This window comes from Dipodomys spectabilis, unplaced genomic scaffold (assembly GCF_019054845.1).
Source record: "Dipodomys spectabilis isolate Male_0828 unplaced genomic scaffold, ASM1905484v1 ptg000783l, whole genome shotgun sequence".
In the NCBI taxonomy this organism is placed as follows: domain Eukaryota; kingdom Metazoa; phylum Chordata; class Mammalia; order Rodentia; family Heteromyidae; genus Dipodomys; species Dipodomys spectabilis.
The window spans coordinates 16,562,002-16,574,989 of record NW_024871460.1 but is presented as its reverse complement, the minus strand read 5'-3'; the positions used below and the strand labels follow the sequence as shown (position 1 = coordinate 16,574,989).

Here is a 12,988-nt window from a genome sequence, read left to right as displayed (position 1 = left end):
TACTTTTAGTTTGTATTTCCTTGCTACATTCTGCTCCCCTGACCCTTTTTATGAGGCACATAGTGGAAATGTCTCCCAACCCTAACTCTAGCCAGTCAATTTAGATAATAATTACTTATCATTATGCATTCATGATAGGAATAATTTATTCACAGTAATTTCCATAGCCCCAAATTTGTATTTATACTCTTTAGTTTGCAGAATTGCTTAACCAGAGTTACTAATTTCTATAGATTATTCTTCTGATTCACGCAGGTTTGAGAGGAAAGAAAGGAAAGGAGCCAAGGAAAGTCCATGAATTTAGTTTATAAAAAAAGTTTTGATTGCTCACTCTATATTTGGGAAAAATAAATGAATAAATAAAAATTGAATACCAAATTACAATACCTGTAAAAAGAACATACTTTGAAAACATTCAAACTTTCTATGCTAGATGTTTTAATTTTAAATAATACAAATAATTTTAGAACTACAATTGAGTAATGAGAAGCAGTTGATTCAAGGTTAGGATAAAAAAAAAACTAGTGCATTTGTGTTACTTTTAGCAATTGGGGGGGGGTCATTCGGGTTAGGGTTAAGTTTAGGGCTAGTTTTCTAGTTCAGGTTAGGGTTATTGTTCTGGTAGGTTTAGGTTTAGCTTTAGGTTCCTACTGAGTTTACTACTAACAATTATAAGTAAAATAGATGTGAAATTTAAAAAAATACACCACAGTGTTTTCCTTCTATTTACTTTTCTGGGGTCATTTAGGATTATGCTTATGATTAGGTTTTCCATTAGGTTTTGGGGTAGGGCTAGAGGTAGCAAATGGGTAGGATGGTAAATAAATCAAACTTTATGGCTTCAAAGTTCAGGAATAGTTACTATCAATGGAAATCATTTTCCATAATAGCAGGATTGTAGGTCAATGGATGGGAGAGTATATGTGAAAGAACAAGTGAGCTTAGAGTTATGGTCAGGAAATCTGTATGATGTTAGGCAAACAACTTGTTTCAAGAAGTATGGGCAGAGTATCAATTACTAAAAGTCCAAACTCAAGTATATTTTTTTGAAATGTGGGAGTGGGCTACCATGAGGATCAAGGTTTGGGTTAGGGTTCTGTCTGGCATTAGGGTTAGGGTTATGGAATTGAAATAGGGAGGATCAAATGAAAGTAAATTTTTGACTATAAGCCAAGTAAGAGTTAGGATGAATGTGAAATAGAATTGGATTGAGGTACAATTAGGGTTAGGATTGACCTCAGCATTCCAGTTAGGAACAAGTATCAGTTGATTCAAGGTTAGGATGAAAGAAAACTAGTGTATTTGTGGTATTTTTAACATTTGAGTAGCATTACTAGTTTTCTAGTTCAAATTAAAATACATATGAAATTTAAAAAATAACCTACAGCATTTTCCTTACTCTTCGGGTCAATTCTTCGGGGTCAGTTAAGGTTATAGTAGGGTTAGGTTTATCCATTAGTATTAGGGAAAAGTATTAGGCACAACAAATGGGTTAGGTTTATTTTACAGTTTTGAGGTTCAGGAATAGTTACTATCAATGCAAACCATTTTTCATAGTTGCAAGTCTATGGATGGAAGGGTTCATGTGAAAGAACCAGTTAGCTTATGAGTTCTGGTCAGGAAACCTGTAGGATTTTATGTAAAATACAATTTATTTCTAGAAATACAAATGGAGTATCAGGAGGAATCCAAACTTGATTGTGTTTTCTTTTTTGTGAAATATGAGTGGCTACCATGAAGATCAAGGTTAGGGTTAAGATTTCAACCAGGGTAAGGGTTAGGAATAGGAAACTGAAAAATCATAGGGTCAGACTGAAAGTAAATTTTAGAACTATAAGCCAAGTAAGGGCTAGGATGAATATGAAATACAATTTTGCTATTAATATAAGGAATCAGGTACCATTAGGGTTAGGGTTAGCCTTGATGTTCCAGTTAGGTTTAGGTTAGGTTTAGAAAAAAGGTAAGATACTGGGTAAAATTATATATATGTTGGCCATGGATCTTGAACTCTAGGCCTGGGCACTGTCCCTTAGCTCTTCAGATCAAGGCTCATACTCTACCACTTGACCACTTAAGCCACAGCACCACTTCCAGTTTTCTTGTGGTTTATTGGAGATAAGAGTCTCACCGACTTTTCTGCCCAGGCTGACTTTGAACCGTGATCTCCAGATCTCAGCCTCCTGAGCAGCTAGGATTACAGATGTGAGTCACTGGCACCCAGCTTAAATTGAATATATTTTAACAAGTATCAGTTGATTCAAGGTTAGGATGAAAGAAAACTAGTGGTTTTTTTTTTTTAAATTTGTGTTACTTTAGCTTCAATGGTCATGAAGGTTGGGGTTAGGGTTAGTTTTCCAGTTCAGATTAGGTTTAGTGTTAGGGAAGGGTAAACTTTAGGGTCAAATTGGGTTTTCTACTAAAAGTTAGAAGTAAAATACATGTGAAATTTTAAAGAACTATAGCACTTTTCTTAAATGTATTATTCAATGACAATTAGAGTTACACATAAAATAGACTTGTACGTGTAACTTATTACATTTGGAATGTAAACTTTGTTTTAAAGGAAACTTAAATGCATTAACAGAGCTAGCATATTACCTACAAATTGGAAATAAGACATGGCTACAAATATTAAGACATTTCCTAGAAAATATAAGAAAGTAATATAATAAATAACCATTAAACCTGTTGCAACAATGAGAAGTACAAGGTCATGTCGAAAATGAGCTTTACAAAGTTGGTGCGGGGGCAGGGAGAGAGGGGGGAAGATTGGGTGGTGGGAGGGTAGGGGGGAGGTAGGGAAGGGATGTGAAGGGTAAACAAAAGAGGAGGCTGCAATGCTTGATAAGAAATGTATGCATTATCCTGCCCATGTAATTGTAACCCCTCTGTACAGTATGTTCACAAAAAAATAAAATTAAATTAAAAAAAAATAACCATTAAAAAGTATTACTATCTATGATATAGGGTAAACATTCAAGTGAAAGATAATTTTTGTTTCTAAAGACATGTTTAGAAATGGGACTGAAGCTAGACTCATAAATGGAATACAGAATGGAATACAAATATCTCTGCAAGTAGGTGAAAAAAGATTTCTGTAAGCCTGATAAAATTAGGACTAGATTATTATTTCTTTTAATTTTAAAATTATGTTTTAGTAGTTGTATAAAAGAGTTTCCATTTAACAAAGCACTTTATGATTACAATTTATCTTGATCAATGTCATCTTTTTACCTTTCTCACCCAACTCTCTTCTGCCCACTTCTTCCCTCAATCTTCATATATTTTTAGGATATACATTGGATTTTTCTCTGCATTCTCCCCCTCTTCTTCTTCTTTTTGTTTTTGTTGGTCGTGGGCCTGAACTCTGGGCCTGGGCATTGTCCCTTGGCTCTTCAGCTCAAGGCTAGTGCTCTACCACTTGAGCCATAGTGTCACTTCTGGATTTTTCTGCTTATGTGGTACCAAGGGATCAAACCCAGGGCCTCATGCATGCAAGGCAAGCACTTTACCACTGAACCACCTTCTCAGCCCCCTTCTTCTTCTTTTCATTTGTCCACCTTTTTTCTCTTGAATCTACCCTACTCCCTTCTTTTTCTTTTAAATAAGATTTTATTGTGAAAATACTGTACAGAGGGGTTACAATCACATGAGCAAAGTAATGAGTGCATTTCTCTTCTCTCTCATCTCCACAACTACATCAACCCCCCCCCCCCAGCCTAAATTATAAAGTTCGTTTTTTTACATAGCATCTTGTACATCTCATTGTTGCAATGGTCAACCTGTATCCCTGTTTAAACAATTTGTTTTATTCCTTCCGCTCCCCAAATTATACCAACATCAAATACAGTGAAAACGGGTTATACCGTGGGGGAGGTACCTCCTTCCTGGTGTTTTATTTGCTGAACCTTTATTTTGCCTTTCTCAGGAATTACACTATTTGAGTTATCGCTTGAATCTACCATATTTCAGTTGATATATTTGTATTCACTTGCATACCACCAAATGTATTTGTTTGATTTTGTAAGATTAATCTAGTTTTCATATATAAGGGAAAGCATGAATTTCTTGTTTTTCTGGGCCTGACTTACTTCATTTAACACACTTTTTTCTAGGTTTTTGTTTCTTTACACATGGTACAATATCATTTTTTCTAATGAATGAATAAAATCCTACTGTGTATATCTACCACATTTTCTTGATCCATTCATCCATTGAGGGATATCTGGGCTGATTCCATACCTTGGCTACGGTGACTAGTGCTGCAATGAACATGGTTGTGTTAGTGCTTTTACTGGATTCTGATTTGTAATGTCCAGGTCTATAATTGCTAGATCATAGGATAGTCTTATGTTTACTTTTTTTGAGGAATCAGCAAGGACACTGCTTTCCAGAGTGGTTGAACAGATTTACAGTCCCACCAATAGTATATTAAGATTCCCTTTTGGGAACTTTCCAGCATCTATTATTGCTTGTTTTCTTTTCTTTTTTCTCTTTCTTTCTCTCTCTTTCTTTCTTTCTTTCCTTCCTTCCTCCTTCCTTCCTTCCTTCCTTCCTTCCTTCCTTCCTTCCTTCCTTCCTTCCTTCCTTCCTTCCTTTCTTTTTCTTTCTTTCTTTCTCTTTCTTTCTTTCTTTCTTTCTTTCTTTCTTTCTTTCTTTCTTTCTTTCTTTCTTTCTTTCTTTCTTTCTTTCTTTCTTTCTTTCTTTCTTTCTTTCTTGTGATTCTGCCTTGATAATGGCCATCTTAATTGGGGTAATGTGGAATCTCAATGTTGTTTTGATTTACATTTCCCTTATGGCCAAAGATATTGAACATTTCTTCATGTGTCTATTGGCCATTTTCACTTCTGAGAAGACTCTAGCTCATTAGCCCATTTGTTACTTGGGTTGTTCATTTTCTGAAGATTTAATTTTTAAGCTCTCTGTATATTCTGAATATTGGTCCATTGCCTGATGTGTACCTGGCAAAAATCTTCTCCCATTCTGGGGGCTGTCTTTTTAGCTTGTTGACTATGTACTTTGCTGTGAAGAAACTTAAAAAAAAAATTGGTGCCTCCTCCTTTGTTTCCCCTTCCCATCCTTTCTCTTCTCCCCCCCACCCTCCTCCCACCCCGCCCCCACCCTCCAGAAGAAACTTTTTAATATATTTTTTTGTTGTAGAAATACTCTACAGTGGGGTTATAGTTACATGAGTGAGTTAATGAGTACATTTCCTATTGAGCATTGTTACCTTCTCCTTTGTTTTTCCCCTACCATCCCTGCCCTCCCCATCTCCCCAAATCCTCCCTCCTGCCACCCCAAGTTGTAAAGTTTGTTATCAACATAGTGTCTTGTATATCTTATTGTTACAATGGGTCAACCTGTATTCTTATTTCAACTGAAGAAACTTTTAAGTTTCTTTGATTTGCTGTGCTTTTGTTTCTTACCCAGAAAATGTCTACCTGTTCCCAGGAGCCTTAGCGTTTTCCCTACTCCTTCCTGTAATGATTCCGTGGTTTTAGGAGTTATATTGAGATCTTTGATCTATTTTGAATTGATGCTGGTGCAAGGTGATATATAAGGATCTAGTTTCAGTTTTTGGCATGTGGATATCTAGTTTTTCCAGTCTCATTCGTTGAAGAGTTTGTCTTTCTTTCAGCTTATGCTTTTGGGTTCCCTTATTGAATACTAAGTGACTGCAGATCTGTGGGTTTATTTCTGTGTCTTCGATTCTGTTCTATTGGTCTTCCAACCTGGTTTTGTGCTAGTACCAAATTGTTTTCATTACTTTGGCTCTGTAATAGAGTTTGAAGTTTGGTATTTATATTCCTCCAATACTATTCTGTCTGCTAGATTGCTTTGGCTATTTAGGGTCTTTTGTTTTTCCATATAAATTTTTAGATTACTTTCTCTAGCTCATTAAAGAATACTATTGGGATTTTGATGGGCATTCATTGCATTGAATTTTTAGATTGCTTTTGGAAGTATTGCCATTTTCATGATGTTATAAATTAGAAGAAGAGATTATTACCAAACTATATGCTATAAAAAATTTAGCAATCACAAAGTAAAACAAAGAATTGTACAAGAACTCATATTTTTATATACCTACTAACGTACAAAAATATACGCTAGTTATATCTTTTTCCCTAACATTATCTAGACATAATTGCACAATGTTGACATTATTCACGCAGAAAGTTGGTGGCTTAAGAAATTTATATCTATTTTATTATTAAGATGTGAATATTAAATAAGGTTTACAAGCACTCAAATATATTTCACTTATTCCTTTCTGAAGGATCACCATAACATTTCCCATTAGGGGACACAAAGTAAGAAGCTTAATAATTTAAAAAGTTATATATGAATTGACTTAAAGTGAGCACTAAAACTGCATCAATACAGATATAAATATAAATATGAAATGTATAAAAATGTTTAAAATGTATAACTCAATTATAAAAGTTATCAAAATATAAAAATAAATATAAGAAATATAGTAGAGATTAAGTACTACTTATTTGAACTATTTGGGATCAGAAGCGTTTCACAGCTCAGGTCATTTTGGATTTTTCAGTATTTGCATACATTTAATGAGATATATTGGGAATGTGACCCAAGTGTAAACATGACATTGATTATGTTTTATACCAACCACACACACATATATTGAATATAACTTTATAACTTTGTGTAATTTTTGTGCAGGAAATGTTCATTCTCAAAAGTTTTCAGATTTTAGAGCATTTTACATTTGGAATATTTGGCTTTAGGATGGTGAACTGGTTATAGAAGACTTAAATGTGCCAAAAAGAGGCAAATAATTATCAAATATTTTAACTTGTATGGATAAAGTTGATTTATACATGCATACGTATGTGCATGTATATCTAATATTTTGTCCTAAATATAAAAAAATTTCATCCTTTCTTTAGTGTATGCCATGAAATCTTTGTCAAGTTGATCTTATGTAGGGCCATAAAATCTGCCTTACATTTCCCAAAACAATTTAAATAGACCATATTCTTCAAATGACAATGTAATAAAATTAAATGTTTTATGAATTTGCAACTACTTCTAATTTATTTATTTTAAAATTTTTGTTTTCTTCTAAAGGTGATATACAGAGGGGTTACTGTTGCATAAGTGAGGTAGTGAGTACATTTCTCATCTAACAGTGTTAGCCCCTCCCTCATTTTCTCCCACTTCCCCTCCCCCTCAACTTCCCTTTCCCCAAGTTGTAAAGTTCATTTCCAACACGGTGTCTTGTGAGTATTGCTGTTGTATTGGTTCACCTTTTGTCCTTTGTCTCACGATTTTTTGAATCCCCATCCCTTCTCCAAATCACATAAATGCATGTACATGACACAGGGTACCAAAAAAAAAACCCAAAAAACAGTGACAGCAGGGTATAAAAAGGGGGGAAAAAATGAAAAAAGAAATAACTTCACACAGCACATTAAAAAACCTCATTTCCATATCTTGGAGTTCATTTTGATTAGTATTATTTTATATGCTCACATGTACATAACTATTGTAACCCAAAGACATAGGTTCCATGGTTTCCCTCATTTGTAGTAATTAATAATATGTCTAGGATATTTTAGCAGAAGATCCTAATAGCTCAATAGCTATGTTCATATGACCATATAGAATGATGCTAATTGAAATGAACTCCAAGTGCTTTTAATTTAAGTACTCTTCTAAACACCTCTTGACTAAATTAGAAATTAAACCTATAGAGAATGGATGATCTAGAAAGTAATAGCAGTGACAACACAGCATTGAATTAAAGATTTTTTTTTATTGTGAAAATACCATACAGAGTGGTTACAATTACATGGGTAAGGTAATGAGTACATTTCTTTTTTAAAATTTAATTTTATTAATTTAATTTTTTTTTTGCATTTCAATAGTTTTATTGAAAGGTACCAAACAACAGTTGGGCAGGTTAACTCAAAGTTAACACTGATGTTTTCAAAATGTTGAAATGTATCAGCCTTTCGGCGAAACCGAAAGGTCACCCATAAAGCATGGTCTAAAAAAAGTTAAGGTTAACATACACTGTAGGTCTTTGGTTTGTTTCTTCAGTGCTGGTCAGAATTGCTAACGACCATTCGGGAGGGACTGTGGCTACGTGTACTGTCCATACACGTGTACTGGCCATACACTTCCTACTTCTCCTTAGATCCACTGCTGACCGGAGCAACCCTCGCTACTACTACCTCTGCCATCTCGTAATTATGGGGGTGCCGACCGTGCATAAGACACAGAGGTATTTGTGAAAGTAGTCTCTTCCTTTAACAACAAAATTTTGCATTAGAAGCAATTGCAGTTTTATGAAGTCTGTCGTAATAACTGGAGTGGGTTATCTAGCTTATTTATCTACCAACTTGAGTACATTTCTTATCAAGCATTGTTGCCTCCTCCTTTGTTTCCCCTACCCATCCCTTCCCACCCTCCACCCCCCACCGTGCCAAAGTTGTAAAGTTCGTTTTTCGACCTAACATCTTGTACATCTCATTGTTGCAATGGGTCCTGTATCCCTATTTAAACAATTTGTTTTATCCCTTCCCTTCCACAAATTATACCAACAGAGTCATAGTGAAAGGAAAAGATCAGATTTTAGAAATCGTTTTCATTAAAAAGAAGAAAGAATAAAGTAAATAAGTGATAAAAAGCAATAGACCACTTGTAATTTGTTTCATGTTTCCAAAATCCTCATCACTCCTACAAAAAGTTTATGCGATGTACATTATCACTAGTAAGATTAAGAACATTTTATTGCATCCTGAAAGCTTTGGTTGTTACTTTAAATAGTAGCCAATTTGATATACTCACAAATACGAAGTGTTTGGTTTCCTATGATATTAAGGGATTTTTATGCTGTATATAGATATTTTGATTTCTATTTTATGATTTGACTTTTATGAGAGAAGCATTGTAAATTTATTAGAATAGTCATGATAATTTTGAGGAAGAATAATAATGCGGAAGATACATGCTACTGGCTGAATCAGCTGTCCTTAGTGTACACAGATGGATCAGGAAGAAAGATAAGCTCTTTAATAGACTGTGGCTAGGAGAGCAGGGTTTTCTTTTTCTTTCCCCCCGCCATTTCTCACAGTCGAACAGTTCTCTGTTTTATTTGTTTATTTATTTATTTAATTGAAAAGGTGATGAGCTTGTGGTTTACAGTTACAAAGGTAAGGCAATAAGTGCGTTTGTTTTTAATCATTGTTATCCCATCCCTCTTTTTAATATTTTTTTTGTATTGTAAAAATACTGCACAGAGGGGTTACTGTTACATGAGTAAGGTAATGAGTAAGCCAGGCTCAAAGAAACATAGGTCCATGGTTTCCTTTATTTGCAATAACTAATATAAGTTTAAGCAGAAAAGGTCAAAAGCTATGTACATATGACCTTAGAAGATGATGCTAAGCGAAATGAACCCCAAGATAGGGTCACAATTTTTTTCTTTCTTGCTATTGTTTTTAATGTATTTACAATGTACTAGGTGATTTTTTTGTTTCTTTGGTATGTTCCCCCCCTACAGTATAACCCCTGTTTTCACTGTATTTGATTCCGGTGCCCGGCATCTTGTGTATACATTTTTCTAATTTGGGGAGGGGAAGGGAGAGCAGGGTTTTCTTTCAGTGGTTTTTAAGCAAGCCATTTCTCTTCTTGCTTTCCCCAGTGTCATCTTCAGTTAGATATGGGCATATGGATGGGTTCCATTTTGGGTAATTTGCTATCTTCTTTTAAAAACTCCTCATGGTGGTGGGGGACTGGCCATCTTCCTTTTATCTTCTATAATCTTGCCAGGAGGTGTTGAAGGACTGGAGCTGCTGCATGGGAATCATGGTCCCTGACTCGCTGTGGAGGAGAACCACTGGCAAACAGCAGAAGTGTTTTGGATTCAATGTGAGGCACAAATAAATGTTTATTTGTGTTAATCCATTAATATAGTAGCAAAATTGGCTATAACAACAATCCTCAAACTAATGTAGACCTTCACATAATTGTATCTAAATAGAATTACTCCACTAAAATACAAAGATACAGTGCTTATTAGTTTATAGTGATGGTGACTCTGTGATTTATGTTGCACATATTAAATAGTTAAATAATAATAACAACACTAAACTTATTATTAACTTGGTATTTCACATATTTCAGCTCAGTTGTAAAAAGTTTGATTACTCAAAATTGGTCCTGGATTACATAATTAATTTTTTATAAAAAGTCTATAACTCATTGAGTTCATATTTTATTAAAGAATGAGAAAAATGTATAATGTATTGGTTAAGAACCGACACTGGGTGTCAGCCTACTTGCTTTCACATGCTAGTGTTGTTTCTTACTAGGTTGATGGTAATAGTCGAGATATAATGCAAGCCTTTAGAGTAAATGAGGCATAAATTGGTTGCATCCCTTCTTGGGAATACTTCAAATTGATAAAATTGGAAAATATACCAATTTCATCTATGTATCAAAATTCTTAAAATTTTCCATATGTCATTTTTAGTAATTTACCTTAAAGAAATGATTACAAAATATGTCCAATAATGCTTATAGTAGCATCACTTTTTGGCAAGGCTGAACAGAAATCATACTAAACATTTAACAAGGGGAATGTGTTAAACAAATGTAGGCACATTTGTCGCATACATCATTAGTGATTAAAGTATCACAGGTTTTAATGTCATATAAGCCTGTGTTTGATTGCTTTCTACTCCAGCCACTTGATAGCTGTGTGAATTTAAATAAGCCATTTAACATCTAATTGTGTTTCCTTATTTATAAAATGGGACTAATAACAGCATATAGTCATTTCATAAGGTTGTTAAGTGAGCACACATTAATTTGGATTATCTATATAAAGCATCAGCTATGTGGTAAATGATGGCTGCTATTATCAATAGTTAAGGTATTCAAGAATGATGGCACAGATAGATCATAGTGGGGCACAGGGCAAAAGAACATGTAATGGATGCAGACCACCTGTTAACAGCAATTACCTGGGAATTGATTCTTTCTCTTTCCTCCTCACCACACCTGACTTGGCAGCAAGAACTATCTCCTTGCTATGCTTGCAATCACTTTATCATCTTCACTGCCACATGTAGTCTGAGCCACCAGCACCCCCTATCTGGATGACCGTGAAAGACTCCTAGCTGACCATGCTCTATTACCTGTTCTCCTAGATCCCTGCATGAGAGATCACACTCTATCATAAATCAGATCCTTTTGTTTTCTTGATAAAAAAAAATCTTCTACAGGCTTTCTATTGCAAATTCCCAAAAGCTTCCCTTCACTATATTCCTGCTACCTAAATATTCTAAACCCATCCTCATAGTAGGGGATCTATTTCTAAGTGTTTCTTTTACTAGAATGTGCTTATCCCCAGAAAGACCTTTATATCATCCCGTGGTAGCAATCATCCTTTAAACTGGATTTTTTTTGTCTTCTTCATGATACTTCTTGATTCTCTCATTTTTTTCCTAGCCAACTAGAGCATAGTTTCTTGAAGAGATGGGCTCAGCTTCTCATGTTCAATGCCATGCCAAATATACCTGGGACGGTTTTCAGTATGTAGGTCCCCCCAGGAAGTCTTCGTTAACTGACTGTCATCTTTGGCTTCCGGGACATGCTTTGGAAGAATGAAAGAAAAGGACTTCATTTACTTCATACTGTAATTCTTCGGGTTGTGTTTTTTTGCAGCATGAAATGAAATAATAATGGTCGCTAGGGGAGCCGCCGGAGCTGCGGACGGTTCTCTCAGCCCGTTAGTGTGCCCGGCCGAGACTTCAGCCGCCGGCCTGTCGTGCTACTTGCGTCCCCCAAACAGGTCCCTGTTCATCAGGAATGTGGCAGATGGTCGTTATGGCCCTATAGTTGATGTGTATGTTCCACTTGATTTCTACCCTCGACGTCCAAGAGGATTTGCTTATGTTCAATTTGAGGATGTTCGTGAGGCTGAAGATGCTTTCCAGAATTTGGACAGAAAGTGGATTTGTGGACATCAAATTGAAATACAGTTTGCACAGGGAGATTGGAAGACACTAAACCAAATGAAAGCCAAGGAAGGGAGGAATGTGTACAGCTCTTCACAGCTCTTATGATGACTATGACAGATACAGACGTTCTAGAAGCCGAAGTTATGAGCGGAGGAGATCAAGAAGTCGGTCTTTTGATTAAACTACAGAAGATCTTACAGTCCTAGAAACATTAGACCGACTGGAAGACCACGGCGTAGCAGAAGCCATTCCGACAGTGATAGATTCAAACACGGAAATCAATCTTTTTCAACATCTAAATCTATTTCAAGATCATGGTCCAAGTCCCAGTCCAAGAAAAGAAATGAAGGCTAAATCTCATTCTAGGTCTGCATCTCACACCCAAACTAGAAGCACCTCTCAAACAGATTCCAAAACACATTATAAGTCTGGCTCAAGATATGAAAAGGAATCAAGGAAAAAAGAACCACCAAGATCCAAATCTCAGTCAATATCACAGTCTAGGTCTAGGTCAAAATCTAGATCAAGGTCGTGGACTAGTACTAAGTCAGTGGCCACTGATAGTATAAACCATGGTACTTTCTAGGCATGCATCACTCATTTATTCATAGTTTGGTATACTTAAATTATCAGGAATACAATGTTGCAATGATGCATAAAAATACTTGTTAGTTTTCCCTGTATCAGGCAGTGGTCATAATTAAAATGATATGGTGTTGAGAAGACAAAGAAAAGGGTAGCTATTTGTGGATATGGAATTAAAGATACTTACATAAACTTTTTCCTTTTAGGTGGAATGTTTGCAAACTATTCTATGTACAAGATGCTATGTTGAAAAAGGAACTTTACAACTTTGGCAGGAGAGGGGGGAGATGGGAGGTCAGGGAGGGGAAGGGGAAACAAAGGAGGAGGCAACAATGCTTGATAAGAAATGTACTCATTACCTTGCTCATGTAATTGTAACCCTTCTGTACGGTATTTTCACA

General features: G+C 35.4%; 1 pseudogene; it reads left to right on the top strand.

Annotated features, from left to right (window-relative positions):
* The first annotated feature begins 11,723 nt into the window (after positions 1-11,723).
* On the top strand, positions 11,724-12,588 carry LOC122102287 (annotated as a pseudogene).
* The last annotated feature ends 400 nt before the right edge of the window (positions 12,589-12,988 follow it).